General features: G+C 37.0%; 1 long non-coding RNA gene across 1 annotated transcript; it reads left to right on the top strand.

Moving 5' to 3' along the window:
* Positions 1–226: 226 nt before the first annotated feature.
* On the top strand, positions 227–4,635 carry LOC132709039 (uncharacterized). The gene is made up of 2 exons (XR_009620102.2): positions 227–292; positions 3,554–4,635. It is a non-coding gene; the product is annotated as an uncharacterized LOC132709039 (long non-coding RNA).
* Positions 4,636–23,222: the final 18,587 nt, after the last annotated feature.

Below are 23,222 nucleotides of genomic sequence, written 5' to 3'. Positions count from 1 at the left end.
ATAATTCAAGATTGAACATGATAAGAATTTCTGATATTTCCATGTTTACTTACATTTATCGATAAGTACGTTGGAGATATTTGGGTCATATTAGAGGTTGAAAGTTGGGAAGATAAATGTATGCACTTTTATTCCCTTCTTACTCTCAGAATATATTACTGATTCTTTTATTATTATCCATTACCCTGAAAACTATTAATTCTGCTTATAAAATTGCATCTACATTGAATGGGTCAAGAAGTATGGGAAAACAAAGAAGTTTTGGTCAGATGGAGTTGATGAAAGGAATAAGGTAAGATGTTTAAAAAGTGCCTTGAGCCCTTTGTTGTGATATGATCTGTGATGAGTTTCAACTGCCGATTCCTCAAGAAGTGGACAAGTTTCTCTGTGCTGTCAATTTGGTCACCTCTTTATTGGACTCAGGCCCCATCTTCATTGTAAAAGAGGCCAAGGAGGTGACCTATGGTTGGGTTGGTGCTATGGTGTCAGCTGTTGAAGGAGGGAGGCCATCTTTGGACTCAATGATTGTAGATAACTATTGTCCTGTTTCCATCCTTCCAAGGCACCCATCCTTTGGGAGATCTACTAGCATCTTGTTTATGTTCAAAATGTTCAAAATGAGCACAATAAAATACATTTTTTTTCTAAAAGTATACATGAAATTGAACATTTAAATGGAATCGATCATGCAAGTTGCTAAATAAATATATTTTATTTATATTTTATGCAAATTAATAATGACAATTTTCACAAATCTTTGAGAGATATGTGATAATAGACTCAAGATGTCTGTACAACAAAAATCAGTCTACAGCATCAAGGAAGTAAGTTCACACACGTGCACACTCATGCATGCATGCACATGCACGCACACACACACACACACACACATACAGACACACAAAAGTATGTACATGCATACATATACTTTGAACCAAAGGAAAAGCCAAACTTCAAAATCTTTTTACTTGCCGGGTTTCTTCTCTTACAATCTAGTGGTTTAAAGTGTTTCATTTATTACTTTTGAATATATTGGGAAGCATTAGATTTCTCAATTTGGTCCACAATAGACAAGCCATTCTGCATCGGATCATTGTTTTAGACCTGTTTCCTTACCTAAACAGAATGAGCATGGATAGGCAAAAAAGCAGTGCAATGGGAGTGAATTCTGATTTCTTTTTCCTTGTGAGAACCTGACAAGAGCATCAAAAATAAATCTCCCTTCCCTTCCCTTCCATCCCATTCCTGCCCTGCCCTTCAGACTCACGTGACCTGGATTTTGGACAAATTCTGTAGGTTAGCCCATTTGAGGTACTCTGATTCAAAAATTGTTGGCCTATAATGCACTGTTTTTCCAGTTCACGGTCATGACAATGAGAGTTTAATAGTATATAGCTTTCAAATTTTTCCATTTTTAAATGTTGCCTTGAACTTTAAAGTTATTTCTTAGTGATCTTTTGTTACACTAAAACATTTTACCACATCCAAGAATTATGTTCTTTTCTTTATAACCAGTTTCCTAGGAAACTTCTTTACTATCTGTGAGTTGACTCAAGATGATAGTGTGCAATTCTTTCTTGTCCACTTTCATTTTCCCTCTTGACAAGTGCACACATTATAGATAATAAGATTTGTCTGCTTTAAATTACTTGGCCTTCCTGTACCATGTTCAATATTTTTCCTGCTATGCAGATTGAATAGATTTTTAATTACAATTTTAAATATCCTCATCCACCCACATTTATTGTGAATGAACTATGTTGTGAACTGCTGAACTTAAATAGATGGAACCTTCGAATTAAAGTGATATCATTTTGTAATTGAGTGCTTTGCCTTGCCTCTTCTTTCTCTTCCCAATTTATGTCAGGATTTCTTAGTCACTCTCTACAAATTTTGCAAAACAGAACAATTAATATGCACGTACTTCACATCTAATATTTCATCCATGTATTGCAACAATAATAATTAGCATGTGTAAAAAACATACGGTGTGAGAACTATAGACAAAACTAGATTTGAATTTATCTCAATATTCTTAAAATGGCCTTTTCAGCTGTATAATGTTTGTAATACAGATTATAGAGATCTATCTATTTTTCAAACTTTTCAAACAAAACAAATTTTATTATTCAAAATAATAAAATAAGAAATAGGCTAATGAATATATTGTGTATTGTATGTGTGTGTGTATATAGTATGTATATATATGTATATATACATACATACACATGTATATATGTGTGTGTGTCTCTCTCTCTTTATATAATACTGTGTTTCCCCGAAAATAAGACCTCTCCAGATAATAAGCCCAATTGGGCTTTTCAGCGCATAATAAAATAACCCTCCCTCAAAATAAGCCCCCCACCAACTATTTACACCCATGCCCAGTGGGTCCCACCATTTCCTCTGGTTGCTTGCCACGCAAACAACACGATGTGAGGAGGTGAGATGGGGGGGGGCAGGGGGGGACAAGTTTGATTGAACTCGCAAGAAGTTTTCTTTTAGAGCATGTTTCCCTGGACACAATGGCGAGGAAAGCGATGGAGCTTAAAAGATAAAATCTGTGTCCCGCTTCTAGCCCACTCCACCTGCCACCCCCAAATTTCATCCCTAAAGGGGGCGGGTGGCTAAGCAAGGGGCAGGAGCCCTGCCATGTCCAGCAACGGGTGGAGGGGAGAGAAGAGACAGCAAGGGGAGACACGTCTTGCTCCACGCATCTTGCTTCTCCCCCGCCCCACCTGCCACCCCTCTCGATAAAGAGACGGCGGGGAAGGGAAGCACCTGTTGCCATTGGGGGTGGGTGGGACATATTGGGCCGCTCGGCTGGTGCAAAGAACAGGGAGAGGTGATGGCAGCGATGGAACATCCAATCCCACACTCGCTGCCTCCTTCACTCCCAAAAGAATAAGATCCCCCCAAAAATAAGGCCAAGCACTTATTTGGGAGGGTGTGTCAAAAGAAAATAAGACCCTGCCCTATTTTCAGTGAAACACGGTGTGTATATATATATATATAAAGAGAGAGAGAGAGAGAGATCTTTTACAAATGTGTCCAATTACTGTATTTTTAAAAAAAATAATGTATTAAGCTTATCAAGATATAAAATGCAAAGGAAAATGAAAATAATGGGAAAAGGAGAAGGAAAAGAAGTGTAGGGTAAAGACGGGGGAAAGAAAGAAAAACATTAATTTCTGATTCTTTTTAGTGCAGTAGAATAACATAATAACATTACAGTAACTTTTCACTTTTCCATACTTACTATGTACTAGCCATTTCTATAAAAACAAACTTATCTAATCAGCAAAAGTTAAAGTTTGATTTTTTTCCATCTCAAGCACAAAATACAGAGGTGGCTTCCAAGTAGAAACAAGTTGAATGTGTTCTTTGACTAAAGCAGTTAATTTAGCCATCTCCATCAGTTCTATCAGTTTTTCCAGCCATTTATCCACTGTAGAATATAAAGTATTTTTCCATTTTTGTGCATAAAACATTCTTGCTGCTGTCAACATAAATAACAGCAAAGTTTAAGATTTTTTTTTTCAATTTCTTTCAGGATAAATTGAATGAAGAGATAGTGACTGGCTCAAAGTCACTTAGCAAGCTTTTACCACATAGTGAGCTACAGCTGAAAGGTGAACTTCAACCAAGGTTCATCCATACAGAGGCTCATCCACATATTCCTGGTCAATGTATTTTCTTTCCAATTTTGAGTTTGAAAGCACATCATTGTAAAAGGCACAGCCCTCACAGCCACCTTCTTCCTTTGCTCCAGGAAGGAGGCTGCTAGATTAGCTGAGCCCACTAAAGATGGCAGTGAGCTGCTTGAATGCACTGTTGGTGAAAAAATATGGTGAAGTCAGACTCCACAGCTGATAAATTTTACTGCGTTCTCACTCAGATCAAGCTAGAAAGCAGGAGACTGTGAGTTCCAGTCCTGCCTTAGTCATGCACGCCAGCTGGGCGATCTTGGACCAGTCACTCTCTCTCAGTCCAACTTACCCTCCAGGGTTGTTGTGGGGAAAATAGGAGGAGGAAGAATGTGTTGGATATGTTTGCCACCTTGAGTTATTTGAATAAATGTGAAATAGAAATAAACAAACATGATGAAAATAATAAATACTTGGTGGCTTTCTTATAGCAATCAGATGGAAACTCAAATCTAGTACATGGGAGTAGGGGGTTACATTTCTCATTTCAAAGACACTTTGCCAGTGAGCCCAACTTCTCTCTTAGCAGATAACTCTTGAAATTTTGTAAAAGAAGAGACATTTCCTGTCCCTTTAGTTCCTCTCTCTGATTTTAAACATTGCTATCATATCTGTCAGAATATTCATGAACTGGCAGAGACTTAGTAACAAGGTCAGGCAATGAATAGGCATAGCAACTAAATCAGCCAATTAGGAGATGAGACAGACTGGAGCCAGGCCGTGTCTCAGTCTGCAGCTTCTGAGTCTGTGCAGAGAATTGAAACTGAAACTAAGCAGTCTGTGCATGCTCTCTGCTCTGCTGAAATGAAATTAACTGTTTCATTCTTACCTTGTGTTTTGCTTGTAACTGCTACTAAATTGAAGAAGAATCTATATTAGTATTGTATTCTTACCTTCATGTATTATTATATATATAAAGAAGTTAATGGATCCTGCTGCATCAGTCCGCCTGTGTGTGCTTTTTGGATTTAATTTCTGCAACAAACTCTGACAATACCCAAAGGCAACTATTAATATCCAGGCATTGCTTATTTTAATTGTCTTTTTATGCAATATTCTTTTCTTGAAATCTCTTAGCTTCAACTGTTTTTATTTTTACAGTGGCTTTGGTTTTCAATGTTGTATTAATATTTTTGTCCTTTATATTGTTCCATAATTTTATGAAAGGGATTGGTGAAACTTGGTTAGGATAACTTACAAATGCAATAAAAATTTTCAACTGGCCTACCAAGTGCCATGCAACAAAAGTATGATTTCAGCATAGTTCAGAATTTAATAGAAATTGTATGTTCATGATATTCATAGATTGGCATGAGACTGTACAAAAACTTTATTCCCAATGCAGTCAGCTAAAAATGTCTGTGGAGATTCTCTGTCATCCAAATCATGGTTGTCCCCAAAGTGCTTTTTTCATAAGCAACTGGACTCTGTTTTTCCTTGAAGACATTTCGCTTCAAAGTTTGAAAAAAGCACTTTGGGGACAATCAGTTAAAAAAATATCAGTAGTTCTCTTTACTAAAATTGGCTTAGATACTAAGCTTCTGAGTAGAAGAAATAGAGATAGCATGAAATTGCCAGCTCCATTGTTTACCACATAAATGGGTGACAGCTTTGGAACAGTCTGTAAAATTATTGGTGGGATTATCATGGGAAAATGGTTCATATTTATCACAATTGTGTTCCAATCATCTGCTGCCTTCTTTAAGTGATTTCCAAGTACTTCTCCAACTTTGCATTGCTTCAGTGACCTCTTAGCGCCTCTATAAAACTGATAATTTGATTCCTAGGGAACAATAATATTAACATAAACACTAACATATACTACAAATATGACACTATCATTCGGCATTGATTCTTGCCTGTGTGTCTCAGAAATCTTCCATGTTATCCAAATGCCTTATTTTATTGAAACTGCCCTGAGTTTTAGAGAAGCCTTTTCAGGGATAGGGAGTTGAATTTAAGATAATTTGATAGCTCGCAGTGTGTGTGTGTGTCTGCCTGCCTACTACCTACCTAAATAAGCCCAGCATTGGTTTCAGAATTGTGATGGTCAGAATAGTTTGGGAGGGGATACAGCAATAAAAACATTCCAATCAGTGTAATGAATTCCGATGGCAATCAAGGAATAGCATAAAGAAAAGCCAAATGCTTTATGCTGATTTAGAATTTTATGTATGTCTCTGCTGTCATCTGGTGGTCATCCTGTTTTTTTAATAGCCCGTATATGGTCTATTATAAGGCAAAATGGAAATAAAAAAGTAGAACTATAGTATTACAGCAGTTATCTACAAAACAAGAAATCTTGTTTTGTAGATAACTTTGTTAGGAATAGTTTATATATTAGTTCAAACAAAGTAAGTTATTGTGGTTTTGCATCAGTTTATAGAACTTATATCAGTTTATATAAACAAATGCTGATCTAAGTTGATTTTTAGCTTTGCTCTGGAGTACTACAGAAAATGAAATGGAAGTTTCTGAAGCCCACAACAGTGCTTGAAACATTTGTTTAATTGAGATGCAAGAGAAAATATTAAAGGGAATTCTCCCCTTAAGCCAGGAAAATATCATTGTTAGACCCTATAGGTATGTGCTGAAGCCTTGGTGACTATCAAAAAATACATATGCTTGGCTCCATAACAGCTTAGAGTGCAACTTGTGGAGTTCATTTCATATTCATATTAATAAAATGATTTAAAATGGTTCCTGGATTGTTCTTATGCAGAATTCTGAATCTTCCAAGTCATGAATTTCATAATGTGGATATAAAATTTGAACGAATGAAAGCAAATATACATGTCCCAGGATAATGTTGCAGGATCCAATCTGGGTGGTCAGCAGGACCAGAGGTTTAGTCTTCCGAGCTTTTGGATTCATGCTGGAGCCCATCACTTTAGGGAACTTCTCCCTTAGCAGAATGTGTTAATGTATTCTGTTAAGAGAGAAGTTCCTTGAGGATGGGCTGCAGCACAAGTCCAAAAGCTCAGAAGACTAAACCTCTGGTCCTGCTGACCGACCCAGATGGGATCCTGCAATAAAATCTGCAACCCATCACGGATTCAGATCTGAATAGCCTCCCTCTATATCTCAGTATTTTGTTTTTCAGTGGAACAAACTTATATACTTAAAATGCTCCTAATCTGATTTTCAAATAAAAGCTTACATTTATCCCTACTAAATTAATATTGCTCAAGAATGAAAGTGAAATAACAGAAATAGGAGAAAATAGCTATACAATTTGTTTAATCCTTTTTTGAATAAATTGCAAATATCCGGCAGTAAATATCCTAAAGAAGCAAGTAAGTACACAGAGCAGTATTCTTTTGCTTTGTATTTTCCCCCTCTTTTCATCTCTAGTTGACCCATCTTTGGTTAATAATATAACCACCCTCCTTCTGCACTGTTTCTATAGTGGAGACTTTAAGCACTCCTGCAACCTGCCAAGTACCACCATATAACTCTTTTGGAAAATTAAGCAGTGGATTTTCATGAGTGCATTAGAAGTTAAGGAATAAAAAGGGTAAACACAACTTTTATAGAAACACATTTTGGTGACAGTAGAACCAATATAACAGGGGGTATTCAGCAGGTTCTGACCAGTTCTGGAGAACCGGTAGTGGAAATTTTGAGTAGTTCGGAGAACCGGTAAATATCACCTCTGACTGGCCCTGCCCCTGTCTATTCTCTGCCTCTGGAGTCCCAGCTGATTGGGAAAAAATGGGGATTTTGCAGAAACCTTCCCCTGGAGTGGGGTGGGAATGGAGATTTTACAGTATCCTTTTCCTGCCATGCCCACAGAACCAGTAGTAAAAAATTTGAATCCCACCACTGCGATATAACTTTTTCAAATAGGATAATAAAAGGTGTAATGATGCCATTCACTATATGCCTGCAACAATGAGATAATAACATCCTAAGTACTGTGTAGCCTGAATTGTTATTTCGCACAATTGAGAGGCAGCCATTCTTCAGGCCTTTTCTATTCCATTCCAACCTTTTTTACACCACCTATTTTTTTCCAGTTCAAATTATGGAGAGGAAAGGAGATACGAAATGTGAAAAATGGGTCAGAGACTACATGTACCACTGCTGTCTTTTCCCTGCTTAAAAATCTCTATAGCAGCACTTTATGCCTCAGTAAAGATCGGAGACATTTGAGAAGGATAAGGGTGGAATGGAAGGAAGACATTTATGATAATGCTGGAATTTAAATCCACTAATCTGTTAAGGATTTGGTCTATTATGGATTACTTGCTGAAAATAGAATTTGATAAAATGTAGGCTAAAAGAAAGATAATGAGAAAAGTTAGTAAATAAGGAAGGCATCAATATCACAGTAAAAGATTTTTTTTCCCTAACAAGCAAAGACAAGGGTGAGAGTTGTTAAAATGTTATTTTAACAACAATAGGAGATCCACAGATTTCCTACACTGAATCAAGAGTACACACAAAGCCCAAAGAGACCAAGAGAACAGTATTTGTAATGAGCAAATCCTAAGAAAAGATTGTTCTAATATTGTATTCATAAAGATAAATAAGTCCAATATGAAATTTAGCAACATTACTTATAATACCTGGAGAGTCACCTGTTTCTTACTTCAAAGAGCATTTCACTATGTTATATTATTTTTAAATAGCATCTTTCTCACATAAGCTCTTGCACTCGGTGTCTTTTTACAACATTGAGATAGGTACCGATTTGCTTAAATGTTGTCATTTATATCGCACGTAATCCCAGAAAATGGCTTTAAGGTGGTGCTACACTTAAGCTTACACTCCTAAGTGGTTCCTAAGACACTGAATCAGATGCAATGCACAACCCTAGTGTTTACAGATAATTATAATAAATTGAATTTGAAATTTTTCTTAACATAATTAATGTAGAAAAGTGAGAACAAGTGCCTTGCCTGCTTGCTTTATCTGTTGTACAGGTGGTAGCTGTTGATACATAATTTAAATATCCCTGCTATTCTTATCTTTTCATTTTCAAATTGAAAGTGGAAAGACTTTTAAATAGAAGAGGCTTTCATGTGAACTTTTCCATATGGAAGTGAAAGATTCATGAACAAAGCAAGATAATCCCTCCCCATATCCTCACAGTACTATTGCCAAGTCCTAGCTTCCTCTTGCTTCAGCCATGCAATTTGGGGCCACTGGTATGACTGAATTAAGAGGAAGCAGAACCGTATACACACACACACGATCCTAGACTTACGACCACAATTGAGCCCCAAATTTCTGTTGCTAAGAGACATTTGTTAAGTGAGTTTTGCCCCATTTTACGACCTTTCTTGCCACAGTTGTTAAGTGAACCACTGCAGTTGTTAAATTTGTAGAACAGTTGTTAAATGAATCTGGTTTCTCCATTGACTTTGCTTGTCAGAAGGTGAAAAATGGTGATCACAAGACCCTGGGACATCATAAAGATGAGTCAATGGCCAAGTACCTGAGTTTTGATCACGTGACCATGAGGATGTTGCAAAGGTGGTAGGTATGAAAAATGGTTATAAGTCACTTTTTTCAGTGCCTTTTTGACTTCAAACAATCACTAAATGAACTGTTATAAGTTGACTGTGTGTGTAATATACATATAGATACACATACACTCATAATAAGTTCATAACAAGCTCGCTTTATATATATATCAGACCATATATCTTATGAAAAACCATTGATTCATCAGAAAAAGAGGAGTAGGAAAAGTTTTACAAGGGACTTCCGCTTGGCTCCGGGAGCTTTGAAGACGCTCTTTTATGACCGCCCGATCCCTGGTTCCGTAAAAGCCCCAGAACAGCAGAAAAACAGCTGTCTGGAGGCTTGGAACCCTCTCCCTGGGCAAAGGGGAGAGAGAAGAGCCGACAGGTGGAGGTAGAGCCCCCCAAGTGCCCTAGGAGAAATCCTGGGGTGCGAAGAGTGTGGGCTCCCTATTGAACCCTGTCAAGCTGCTCCGGACCAGGGACGACTCCGCAAAAGCGGAGCTAGAAGCCGCGACCAAAATCTGGGGAAAAAAAATGAGGGGACTTTTAACATCTTTACCTTGATTGCAGACAGAGCAAACCAGGAGAAAAAAGAAAAAAAATTGCAAGTAACACTTTAACTCCGTTTTAAAATGCAGAAAATGGCGCCTGAGGGCGGGAGGAGGAAGCTACAAGGGAAAGTGCTTGTTACGCTTGTTAACGTTTGCAACATTGATACAGCTACTGGATTACACCTTAAGAGAAAGTTTTAAAGTGGAAGCGCGTAGGAAAAGAATTTGGTACTGAGGAAAAGAATTTGGTATTGACTTTAACTAAAATTTTGCTCTTATACTGTGTGGAAAATAGTTGGAATTGTCGACCTAATAGCTGGATAAATACAAAGTGGCTGAAATATGGCTGACAGCAGGGCTGGTGAATCAGCAAATTCTCAAGCTGTAACTGTTAAAGCTTTTCAAGAACTTCTAGAATCCTTTAATTCTGTGCTTTTGGATATAATTGAAAGAGCTTTTTCAAAAAACAACTTGGAAAATTATAAGGAGTTGTTAGATGGGCAGCAGGAAATTTTTCAGAGGAGTCTGCCCTTGGAAGATCAAGAGGCTGTTAGGACTGAAAGGCAGGCTGGCACAGCTGAAACAAAGAACTGGGTAGACGCTTCCATTCAACTGATAGAAAAGCAACAAATAGATTCTTTATTGCAATCTGACAAACTTTATGGCAACAAATTTTGGCTATATGGACAAAGGAATGGACTGAAGGATTATACAAGCAAGAAGAGTCGAAATGAAGATCTCAAACTAGAAAAAGTGATTTCAAGAAGAGAGCGAGTATTTCAGAAACATCAACCTCAAATCAACATTTTAAAATTTTCAAAAATAAAATTGGGGAGAATGTTGAAAGAATTAATAAAAAAAAAGGACTGGAAAAATATAGAAAGAAGAGAAGAATAGAAGATTAAGTATTTGCTTTGTTTTTTCTTTCTTTGGGGAAGGATGATTCTAGTAATAAATTGAAAAGTTAATTACATTGGTATTAAAGGCTATTTTAGGAATTGAAAATTTGAAAGATATCTTCCTGTAGATTTTGAAATCTGCATTTGGCAAATATGTGTTTTAATGGTATTAAGAAATTTTTAAAATGTTTAACATAAGATTATATTATTTTAAAAGATATATGAGATAAATTGTGTAAGCTTTCAAGATGCCCAACTTTTTGAAGCAAAGAGGATTAATGTTAAATTCAGAATTCTATTACAAAACGATAACTAGTTTTGGATAGTAAAAGGGTTGCTTTCTAAAAAGTTAGAGGTATTAAAATGGTTAATTGAAAACTTGAAAGATATCCTCTTGTAGATTTTGAAATTTATATTTGGTAAATAAGTGTTTTAAAGGTATTAAGAGATTTTTAAAATATTTAACATAAGATTATATTATTTTAACAGGTATATGAGATAAAATGTGTAAGATTTCAAGATACCCAATTTTTTGAAGGAAAGAGGATTAATGTTAAATTCAGAATTTTATTAGGGAGTAATGTTCAAAAAGAATGATGTTTGAGGGTATGGAAATGAAATTTACTTATGACTTTTACTGTTTGTAATATTGCTAAAGTATTGGATTATACATCAAGAAAAAGTTTTTTTATAATTAGGATGAATGAATTTAACGTAATTGGTCTTGAGGATTTATAAAAGGGAGGTTGATGAATTGGAGCAAGGGGAGTTAAAGAACGTGTGGGAGTTTTGAAATTTATAATTAGTTAGTTTATTTTAGCATATGTTTGTTAGATACTATACCCTGTTTTTGTTCTGGGAAGTCAGGGGGGGTGGGGAGGGTGGGATAAGGGTTGGGATGGGGAAAAAAAGTGGTGAATAGAGAAATGTTCTAACAGAAGAAAGTATCTACAATTAGTATACAGGAGTTGCTCAGATACTAAAGGAGGAGAATATTTCACAGCAAAGAAGTTAGAAAGGAGAGAAGAGGAGAGGGTAGGAAGAGGAGAGGGACGGAGAGGAATGGAAGAAGGAGAGGAGGAAAGGAACGGGACAGGAGTAGGAGTGAAGGTGAGAAGGGGGGAAAGAAGAGAGAAGTGGGGGAAAGGAAAAGGAAGTAGGATGAGGTAGAAGATGAGGAAGGAGAAAGTAGGAGAGAAGAGGAGGGAGGGAAGGGAAAGAAAGGAGGAGAAGAAGAAGATTTGTTGTGGAATGAGGGAAGAAAGAGAAGAAGAGCAACTCCGAATGTAATTAAAATGTCCTATTTTAATGCTTTCTTTAAGGGAAACATGCATTTATTATGTATAAGAAAATGTACACTTTCTATTGTGTGGGGAGGGGGAAAGGGTGGGGGGGAGAAAATTGTTTGTATTTCTTATAAAACTTTTCAATAAAAAAAGAAAAAAGAAAAGTTTTACAAGGCCTACCTAAATGTTACTGGATTAAGAATTAAGAGGAACAATAATTTAAGGAACTGTAGATTAATTATTTAATCAACATTAGATAATAGGCTTAGTTAGTAGTTGGGGAATTTTTTTCTTTATTAAAGCTACATTCCTTTGGAGCACTCTGATGGATTCAATAACTATGGAAGAGGAAGAAAGCAGGTCCATGGTTACAGATATGTGGGGCATCACTTTTTTCCTCTGCCAGTTTTTTTTTACTCTTTGATGCCGGTATTAAATAAAACTGAAGACTTACAAACTTTAAACTTATAAACTTTATTTTGAAAACATTTTCATTTAATCTAATGAACTTGATTAGCATTTTATTGTGCACTCTACAAAAGTCAACTGTCAGTCATTCTGAAGCTAATGCACAGAAATCTGGTTGCATATCTGTCTTGCTTGCTCTTGCCCCCCAAATGGAAAATTTTATTTATTTAGAGATCATTTATTTATCATATTTATATGGCCACCCATCCCACAGAACCTGATTCTGGGCCTGTACAATATAATAATGAAATAAAAATATCAAAACAGAATGTTATTAAAATAACTGATGTTATTATTTAAAAAAGTAAGTGAGAATGTTTTACATTATGAGTAGTGGCCCCAACTCAGGAGATCATTCCCTTTGCCCCCTGGCTTGTTCTTATAGCCAGGTTTTGAGGGATTTCCAGGAGGGTGAAAGAAAGGGGCCAATCTCACCCAGGGCAGGAGAGGCTGAAGAGATGACGTTCCACAAAGCAGAATAGGCCAGTCTCCTAGGTCCCTCCTAAGTGTAACTCCTTAGTAAATTGAACCTGCAGTTCAATTCTGGTACAGTATTTGATGGGACAGGCAGATGTAATTGGGAAGAGGTGCTTCCTCAAATAGAACTTAGATTTATATATCACTTCACAGTGCTTTAAGCAGTTCACAGAATCAGCATATTGCCCCCAACAATCTGGATCCTCATTTTACCGACATCAGAAAGATGGAAGGCTGAGTCAAACTTGAGACGGCGAGAATTGAACTGCTGGCAGTCAGCAGAATTAGCCTGCAATACTACATTCTAACCACTGTGCCACTATGGCTTTCTGCCATAAAGGGCATTACAGGTATTATCATGATCACTATTATCATCTTTGAGGCAAACCCAAAAGCATCACTTGGAGACTATCAGCATTGACAAAATCACCACCAGACAATTGCCAAAGACAACTTTATTTGAAACAGCTTACATTTCGCAACAATACTTTTAAACAACAACATCTCCTATCCCAGGTCTTTAGAAATCCCCAAAAGATGCATAAAAATGCCAAATCTTAGTCTAAACATCTGGCTGACTGTGATGAGCCATAATAAGAATGTCCAGTCCCAGGCCAAGTAGGTACAAATACACAAAGGGGTGATTTTGTTCTCTTTGTCCTTCAAAATGATGTTAGTAACCTTGTTCTATTTATGGTCAAAAATATCTGGCAAATTAAGAGAGTACCACAGAAAGTTTGTTTTTTTAAAAATAACGTAGAAGAATTGAGGGTGCCAAAATTATTATATTTGTAATGCATAAAAACTTTTCTTATACCCTGTCCAAAATTTTAATGCATATTACAAATAAGAGGCTGCAGTATAGTTTTTATTACCTTTATAGAGTGAGTCAGAATAAATAGAGGGCATATCCTTGAACAATAGCATAGCTTTTTTTGACAGAGTCCAATGGCTTAAGCAGGAAATGGTTGCTTACATGTGCTAGTATTATAGTATTCCTATAATACATCAAAAACAACTTCTGTCTGAGAAGTTTGTTATCAAAAAGATTATACATTTGCTCAGTGGTGGAATTCAAATTTTTTTACTACCTGTTCTGTGGGTGTGGCTTGGGGGGCGTGGCAGGGGAAGGATATTTCAAAATCTCCATTCCCACCCTACTCCAGGGGAAGGATACTGCAAAATCTCCATTCCCACTCCACTCTGGGCCCAGCCAGAAGTGATATTTGCCAGTTCTCCAAACTACTCAAAATTTCTGCTACCGGTTCTCCAGAACCCGTCAGAACCTGCTGAATTTCACCCCTGCATTTGCTCTGACCAAATTGTGAGAAAAGAACAAATATGAACATTTTTTTTGTTACATTCTGTTCAGCTAAAGCTACAAAGTTTGGTTAATGAACTTGCATGTGTCATCATTTTAACTTAACCAACATAATGCTCTTCAACCAAGCTTTCCAACTTATCCTACTTTACTTGACTTTAGTCACAAATCCTGGTCTCTGGACACTTAAAAGTCATCCTCTGTGAACTTCAATAGCAGTAGCTGTGATGAGGCCAGTATTTTCTCAAGGGTTATTTCTGATACATAAAATGTTTAGATGACTATGTATTATGTATGTATACTTCATATTCCCAGGCCTATCGGGGTGGGGGGGAGGGCTGCAAGTGACAAAATTTCATGATTAAAGTACTTGTTTCTAATATGAGATGATGGGATGTGAGTATAAGAGGCTAGGATTTTTGTTATATTATGACGCACTGATGCATATTTCTTGTCTTTTTTCATTATTATGTTTTGTAGCAGATGCCAATTCCCCAAGGTGGTTTCCAAGAAAAGATGACTACAGATTAAATGCAAAAAAGCATAAACTGAAAAGCCACAATAACAACGAAACATTTAGCAATCTTGAACAGTTATAGTACTGGAAAATTCAAAAACTTAACCCGAGGCTGATTTACAGTAAAATGGGTGGAATTTAAACCTTTTTGAATCTTAAATAATTGGAAAGTCATCATTGAAAAAGCCATCTGTTCTCACTTCAGCTCTTTGGGGTTCTGAAAGAATACAGAAAAGACACAGCACCTTTCAATACTTTAGTTATCAGCCACTGGACATGAAAATATTTAATGCTATTATCATATTCAGTCCAAATTAGCAATTTACTAGCCACATTCTGCACTAACTTTAAAGGCAGTCCTATGTAAAATGCATACTCTATTATGAAGTTTAAGATAGTTTCCTTAATTAGGTATGTTCGCTGCCTTGAGTTTATATTTAAAAGATGGAATAATAAAAGATCAAAGTAAGTGCACAGATCTAAATACATGGATGTATCAGCACTGCAGGAAATAGTATGTAGAACATTTATATATAATTCAAATTAAAATATAGTACTGTGTTTATTTTGAATGATAAAATTGGCCCCTTTCCTATTTCTACACTATGCATGCATCAGCTTACACTAAAAAAAGCCTTCTTACTAAAATACCATATGCTGAAGAGTATAAAATGCACTAAATAAAGAATCCCTACATTCATTCTATGAGTTTGTGTTAAACATATGTCATATATGAAATATGTGTTTGGAAACAGATGGATATTTTCTCTTATGTTATTCTAAGGAAATGGCTTATTTCAGATGAAACTGGGCATAAAATTATGTTACTGCATTTTCATAATTTTAAAGTAATCATTTACACAAAATTATTCTTTATGCAAATGATAAAGTAGGAACTAGACATTTCAAGCATGATTGACAAGCCAATCTTTTAAAATTCATAGCCCTACTCAGATTAAGCCCTTGCATTCGGTGATCTTTGAGTAGTCATCCCAACCAACAGTCCTCAAACTACAGGTTACATGGGCACAAAGAAATGATTGAACTCCATCCATGTTTTAAAATTCACTTTACATTTTTAATGTAATACTTCAAGTTGAATATACTTAAATGTTCTTTTCTCCAAATTACTCCATTGAGTAATGTTATACATACATATACGTACTTACACACACACATACACAACTTATGTTTATATATCTGTATGTATCAGTGGTGGGTGGCCCCCGGTTCGGACCGGTTCTATAGAACAGGTAGTAAAACTGGTAGGAGGCTCTGCCCACCGACCCAACGTCATCAGAATGCTTCTGCGCACGTGCAGTAGAGGGTGCACACGAAGTGAACGCGTGCACGTGGCCCCATTGCAAACCGGTAGTAAAGGTAGGTAGAACCCACCTCTGGTATGTATGCATATTTGTACATGTAAGAGAAGTATTTTATATCCTAGGTAGTTGCTTGTGTAAACTGCAGGCATTAGACCAGCAGTCCCCAACATTTTCAGCTCCATGGACTAGCAGAAGTGGTTGTGGGTGGGAGGGGTTGATTTTGTGCATGCAACCTAGTTCCCATGCATAAATAAAATTTCACAGGCTCACCTGCCGCTTGCATGGCCGGTTCCCAATGGGCTGCGGACTGTACTGGTCTGCAGCCCGGAGGTTGGGGATCCCTGCTTTAAACAAAACACAGACAAAAAAGACATGGAAATTTAGGGCAATTAAAAAAAAATTCAAATTATCTAGAAACATGATCAACCAACTTATTATAATACTAAAAACTGCCAGTCAGCTTTAGCTTTTGAGTATTTTTTTTTACATTTGTGCTAATGTAGGTAGCCATCTGTCACAAGCTCGTTTGTGAAAATAAGCTTAATTCATTATTTAAATGTACTAATAAATATTCACTCATGATGGAATTCCATTACATTATGATCCCCTTCAGATTCACCCTCCCCTTCTAAGTACCAAGAGAAGCAGCTTCTGAGAATGAGACGTGGTTATGTTGCTCCCCTCTTCTTGGCAATTCCCTGAGAGCACAAAAAGCAACCCATAAATCATCTGCCCCAGTTGTGGTAACAGCGCCTCTTCCTTAGGAATCTATTGATTTCCCCCCTCAAGTCTTGTATGCCTGAGATGGAAGGAGCCCCCTTGGTATACTTGAAGCTCCATCCATCCTATAGAAGAACTTCTCCTGCTCACTTGGTCAGTTTTTGACTCCTGCAAGGCCAGTAGCTTCCAAAGACAGAGTTTTTTTGGGCATTGGTCATGAAAACAATGTACCAATTGAGATGAATTAATATCTGGAAAGAAAGTAAAGAAAAGAAGAGTTTGATCCTAGGTAGAGGCAGATATTTCTGTCTCTCGGCACAATATATCAGGAGACCAAAACTCCGCATTGGCAATAGGAAGGGCATCCGGCCATTAAACACTCTGTTAGCTCCATTCAGTTGCCAGACTCAACCCCATAATGGATTATGAGGTAGTTAAAAGATGATGATATGAAAGGAAAGAAAGAAAGAAAAGAAGGAAGGAAGGAATATAAAAAGGAAAATAAATATACAAAGTACTTTCCAAACTTTATCGCAAGTATAAATAATTTTGATAACTTTTCACCTCCTCTTAATTTATAATCAGTGATATCTTCATCCCATGTCCCAACTCTAATGTATAAACAAATTCATAAAATATCACGTTTTCAGTCCAGATATTAACAAAAATCCATTAAGAGTTACCAGAAATAACAATATATTTATTTTAAGCCAGATCAAATAAATCAACTTTATATTCCTTAGTTCATTCAAGTAAGGTCATAGAACTTTTACAACTTTTCATAAGATTCATCCAAGCTTTAACAAACGTCCTTTGTAAATCCAATACAAAAGAATTGTCTGGATCATTCTCTTATTATTTGTAATTTCCTTTTGATTTTTAAAACATCAACCAATTTCTTTTGTTTACCCAATGAGACATCCGTTTCCATGTTATTCTTGGAAATGCTAACCACAAGTTAACAAGCTCAGCTCTGTAATCTGTGACTTTCATTTGTTGATTAGAACTCTGTGACCCACTTACTTCAGCTGCTGCCTGAAACTGGCCAGATCTTAAATCAGTTTCATCAAAAATTTTATTGTAAATGCCTGCATTGGTGGGAAAATGACTTTTTAAATTACTTTATTATTTTTATTACATTGTAGTTGCAAATGGTCATTATCTGAGGCAATTGTTAAACAAGGACTATTATATTATTGAAAATAAGTGAGATTGCCCTTTAGAAACAGTCAAAAGGACATTTGTAAACCAACAGAAAAAAGGCTGCAACTGTAGGCTGTAAAGAAATTTGAGTTTAAGAAATATGAGAGTTTAATTAGATCAGAAAGGTACTGCGGGACCTTTGTTAAAACTCAGGACTCATTCCCAGTTCTTTTCAAGGAAGAATATTCTTGGAATACAAAATGCAAAGAATTTTAGATCTTCCTCCAATGACTTTGCTACCTGATTTATGATGAGCAATTATTGGTAATGGGATTTTGAATTCTCTCCATTGAAAGTCCACCTAGTATCTACTCTTGATGGCACCAAATATCTTTTTATTCTCTCTTTTGTGATTAATGTCCTTGCATTGCTACTGGGGGGGGGGGGGTTAAGTGATTTTATTTCTGTAATTGTGTTTTTATCCATCATTCTTTTGTGATATTTTGGTACCCTGAGAAATTGTGGTATAGGTGATTACACAATTTTAGAAATAATAATAAAACGACTAAAAAACAGTGGTACTGTGTTGAAAACAACCATAACAGTGAAATGGGTTATTAGATATTTCCACTGATGAAACTGTCATCTGAAATGAAAACTTTTAAAGCTTTGTCATGATTTTTTAAAAAATGTATCATGTTATTTTGAGAAGCTTGTGGCAACAATCATGTATGTCATCAATATATTTACTACACAAACCTCTGTAGCATACTTTTTTTTAAAACAGAAAGGCATAATAAATTGTAGAAAGCATGTTACTTTGAAATGATCACATGACAAGATAACAGAATTGTGTCTATCTGATTATACTGGCACCTGATAAAAGAAAACATGTTGTTTCTAATTTGTAATCTCACTCTTCTCTATAAGCCTAATAATTAAAAGGAGAAATAACGTGCCAGAGGATTTGCAAGCCAGGCTTTGCTTTATTGTCCTAGATATAGAAACAGACTTCTCAAATGAAAAAATAATCCTGGAATTATCAAAGTCCCTAAATGTCTAAGAAGGAAATTGCAACCAGAGTTACTGCTCTGTGATCCTAGTCCAGTTAAATAAATAGTGTAGAATTCCCCATAAGTTTCCCACATATTTAAGCACTGTTTCCAATTCTTAACCATACAAACCTATTGCTTCTAAAATGGATAACTGAATACAATAAATGATATTTCCCTTACTATCTTTCTTGTCTGCAGATCTTTAATACTGACACATTTCTACTCTCCCTCCCTTTCCTTCTCATTTTATTACTTTATTACTTTATATTTTATTTTATTTTATTTTATTTTATTTTATTTTATTTTATTTTATTTTATTTTATTTTATTTTATTTTTTAAATTCATTTGCTGCCCATCTCACTGCAAGGTGACTCGGGTCAGCATTATCAGGTCATTCTTCTAATACAAACCTGCTTTTGATATCACTCCACCATTGCTTGAAGTGACAAAGCAGACAAACATCTGATCATTTCCAAGGGACTACATTTTTTTCAAACAATTCATATTTTTGAAAAGGGTAGTTGTCGTAAGAAGAAAGGACAAAAATAGATGTACAATATATGTCTGTAATGGGGAAAAATAATTGTAAGTGTTATATCTGGTCCAATATGTGCCCTAGGTTTGGCTCCATATTTTTCTCTACAGTACAATAACTTATATTTGATAGGACCTTAGGATAAAGATATTAACACTCATGCTGTGTCTAAAATTTACAAATATATGCATATTGAGATTCATGCATGAGTTTGCATACACAAACATGAATTCATTACAGAGGAGCAGTTCTCAAAATATCAGCACATATGATAGTATGACATATTTCATTTGTTTGGGAATAAATAAATTAGTACTATGGCTGATACTGCTAGCCTAGGTGCTAATTTGCAAATCAAAAATGGAAAAGTTACATACTGTATGTCTTAACAAAAGAACTGTAAAAACAAGACAGTAAAATACACTGGAGCATAACCTCAACATACTGAAATATCTCTAAGCTTGCTCAGAGCAACATGGCTTAGACAGTGTTGTCTGTCCTTTATCACTTGCTTCTGGGTGTTTTTCAAGAAATATGGGTGGACACATTAAGAAGACCTCTTTGGAAAATTATCAGTGGATTTTGGATGATAAATTACAGTGTGATGACTATAACCTGAAACTGTCAAAGATTATTTCAAAAGGGTCCCTTGCCCAGATCTCATTTTAACCTTAAGCATCTGCACATAATTTAAAAGTGAGGATGCAGAAAACAAAAACCAGAAGAAAATTATGGTCCAAATAAGGCATTCAAGGCCAAGTTATCAGTTCCATTAACTGTCCTAAGGAACCAGAAAGAATTTACCCATTAATCCTCATTTACATTGCTAGCAAGGTAGAATACAGGTAGTCCTTGGTATATGACCGTTTGTTCAAATTTAAAACAGCACTGAACAAAGTGACTTATGATCCTGCCCTAAGTTACAGCTGCTGCAGCAGCCCCATGGACATGTAAACAAAATTTGGGCAACTGGCAATCTTCCAACCACACAAATGTAGCAGCAGGCCCCATTGCCTATCTTCCCCCTTTCCCTCCCTGCTGTGTACACACCCTCTTCCCAACTCCCCGTCACTTCTCACTCTGCTTACCTTTTCCACAGATCTCTTTCGGGAAGCAACTGCTCTGCCACATGGCCTTCCAACATGGAAGTTGTGCGACACTGTCCCAGAAGCAGGAGCCATTTTGTTCTGGGATTCCCATTTTTTCTGAGCACTTTCCATAGTTTGAAATAATTGATAGAATCAAAGGCTTTTCTATAATCAATGAAGCACATCCTAACATCTTTTTGGTAATTTTTCCCTTGAAAACAACATTTCATTGTCCTCAGGACAAAACAGGTAGTCCTTGACTTGCGGCCAAAATCGAGCCCAAAATTTCTGTTGCTAAGTGAGACATTTAAGTGAGTTTTGCCCCATTTTACAACTTTCCTTGCCACGGATGTTAAGTGTTAAGTTAGCAACATAGTTATTAAGTGAATCTGGCTTCTCCACTGATTTTGCTTGTGAGAAGGGAACACATGACCCTGGGACATTGCAACTGTCATAAATATGAGTCATTTGTCAAGCATCTGAATTTTGATCACATGACCATGGGGATGTTATAATGGTCATAAATGTGAAAAATGGTCGTAAGTCACCTTTTTCAATGCCGTTATAACTTTGAACAGTCACTAAATGAACTGTTGTAAGTTGAGGACTATCTGTATATGCAGTTCAGGAAGCCGCACTAAGGACAGGACATGGTGAAACCGACCACTCCAGATTGGCAAAGGAGTCCACCAAAGCTACCTACTTTTCCTTTATGTATTCAATGTACAGTATACTGTATATGAAATAGATATTAAGGGAAGCTGTATTGATAAGTATGGTTTTAAAATGTGAATAAGAAATATAAATAACCTGCATTATGCCATTATAGTGATGATAGCCTAGAGCTGAGTCAAAGAACACCATGTACATCTGTACATCTCCACCCCAGACCACCCCAACGATGCCCTTGATGTGATGTCTTGCTGCCTGGAGGCCGTGCGGGTCTGGATGGGGAGGAACAGGCTCAGACTCAACCCTTCCAAGACCGAGTGGCTGTGGCTACCGGCGTCCCGATATAGTCAGCAGGTGCAATCGCTGACTATTGGGGGTGAATCTTTGCCCCCCACAGAGAGGGCTCGCAATCTGGGTGTCCTCCTGGACGCACGACTGTCTTTAGAAGAGCATATGACGGCCGTGGCCAGGGGGGCCTTTTATCAGGTTCGCCTGATCTGCCAGTTGCAGCCCTTTCTGGACCGGGACACCTTGCGCACGGTCACTCATGCCCTTGTCACCTCCCGGCTGGACTATTGTAATGCTCTCTACATGGGGCTCCCCTTGAAGAGCACTCGGAGGCTCCAGCTGGTCCAGAATGTGGCCGCGCGGGTGGTTATGGGCGCACCTCGTTGTGCCCGCGTGACACCCCTCCTGCGTGAGCTGCACTGGCTCCCAGTGGTCTTCCGGGTGCGATTCAAGGTGTTGGTTACCACCTTTAAAGCGCTCCATGGCACAGGACCCGGATACCTTCGAGACCATCTTCTGCCACCAATAGCCTCCCACTGACCAGTCCGTTCCCACAGAGAGGGTCTCCTCAGGGTGCCATCAGCCAAGTTATGTCAGCTGGCGACACCCAGGGGGAGGGCCTTCTCTGTGGGAGCCCCAACCCTGTGGAATGAACTGCCCCCGGAAATACGTAAGATCTCCGACCTCCGGGTGTTCCGCTGCGCACTGAAGACCCTGTTTTTCCGCCAGGCAGGGCTGTCAATATAATAATTTTAAATTGGGGTATTTTAATTTTTGGGGTTTTAAATCGGCCAAATCTATTTAATTATTTTAATTTTTAATTATTGTTGTGTCTTGTGTTTTTAAATTGGCTGTATACTGCCCTGAGTCCTTCGGGAGAAGGGCGGTATAGAAATAAAATTATTATTATTATTATTATTATTATTATTATTATTATTATTATTATTATTATTATGTACAAATAGAACTAAAATTAGCCATCTAGAGTAGCCCCATGGTTAGGTAGGTGGCAAATCAATTTAACAAATAAAATGTAAAGAACATACTAATGGCAACAGGAGGAACAACCAGTCTTAGACTCGACAATGAAGATATCAAACTTGGAGATCGCTTCTGCCTTTTAGGATCAACTTTCAACAGTAAAAGAAAATGAAAAAGCAGGCAAGAAATGCACTGCAGACAAGCATTCAATAGAGCATCCACGAAGGCCTTGGAAAAGATAATCAAATGCCATAATCTGTCTATGTCTACAAAGATCAGAATTATACTAGCAATGGTATTCCCTGTGACCTCAAGAGACGTGAAAATTGGACTCTAAAAAAACCAGGATAGGAAGTGTGTTGATGCTTTTTGTTGAATAGTGGGCGCAGTAAGGACACAAGACACACACAGCAGTTACATTAGTTTATTCAGTTCCAGTACAGCAATGGATTTCCTAGTCCCGGCAGCCTCTTTTAAAGGAAGCTGTCTGTGGCTTCAGCCACTGACGTGCTTTTAAATCTCCCGCTCTATTTGCTCGCTTCTAATTGGTCCATCTGAATTGTCATTCAATACTTAACACTTTGGTATTAGAAAAGACTCCTGAGAATACTATGTATGGACAGCCAATAAAAGAAACTGATCTATCATTGAACAAATCAATCCAGAGCTCACACTTGAGACATAAACGACCAGCCTCAAATTATCCTCCTCTGG

Source organism: Pantherophis guttatus, chromosome 3 (genome assembly GCF_059756535.1).
Source record: "Pantherophis guttatus breed Tessera chromosome 3, ASM5975653v1, whole genome shotgun sequence".
In the NCBI taxonomy this organism is placed as follows: Eukaryota; Metazoa; Chordata; class Lepidosauria; order Squamata; family Colubridae; genus Pantherophis; species Pantherophis guttatus.
This window is presented reverse-complemented; position numbering and strand designations above follow the sequence as displayed.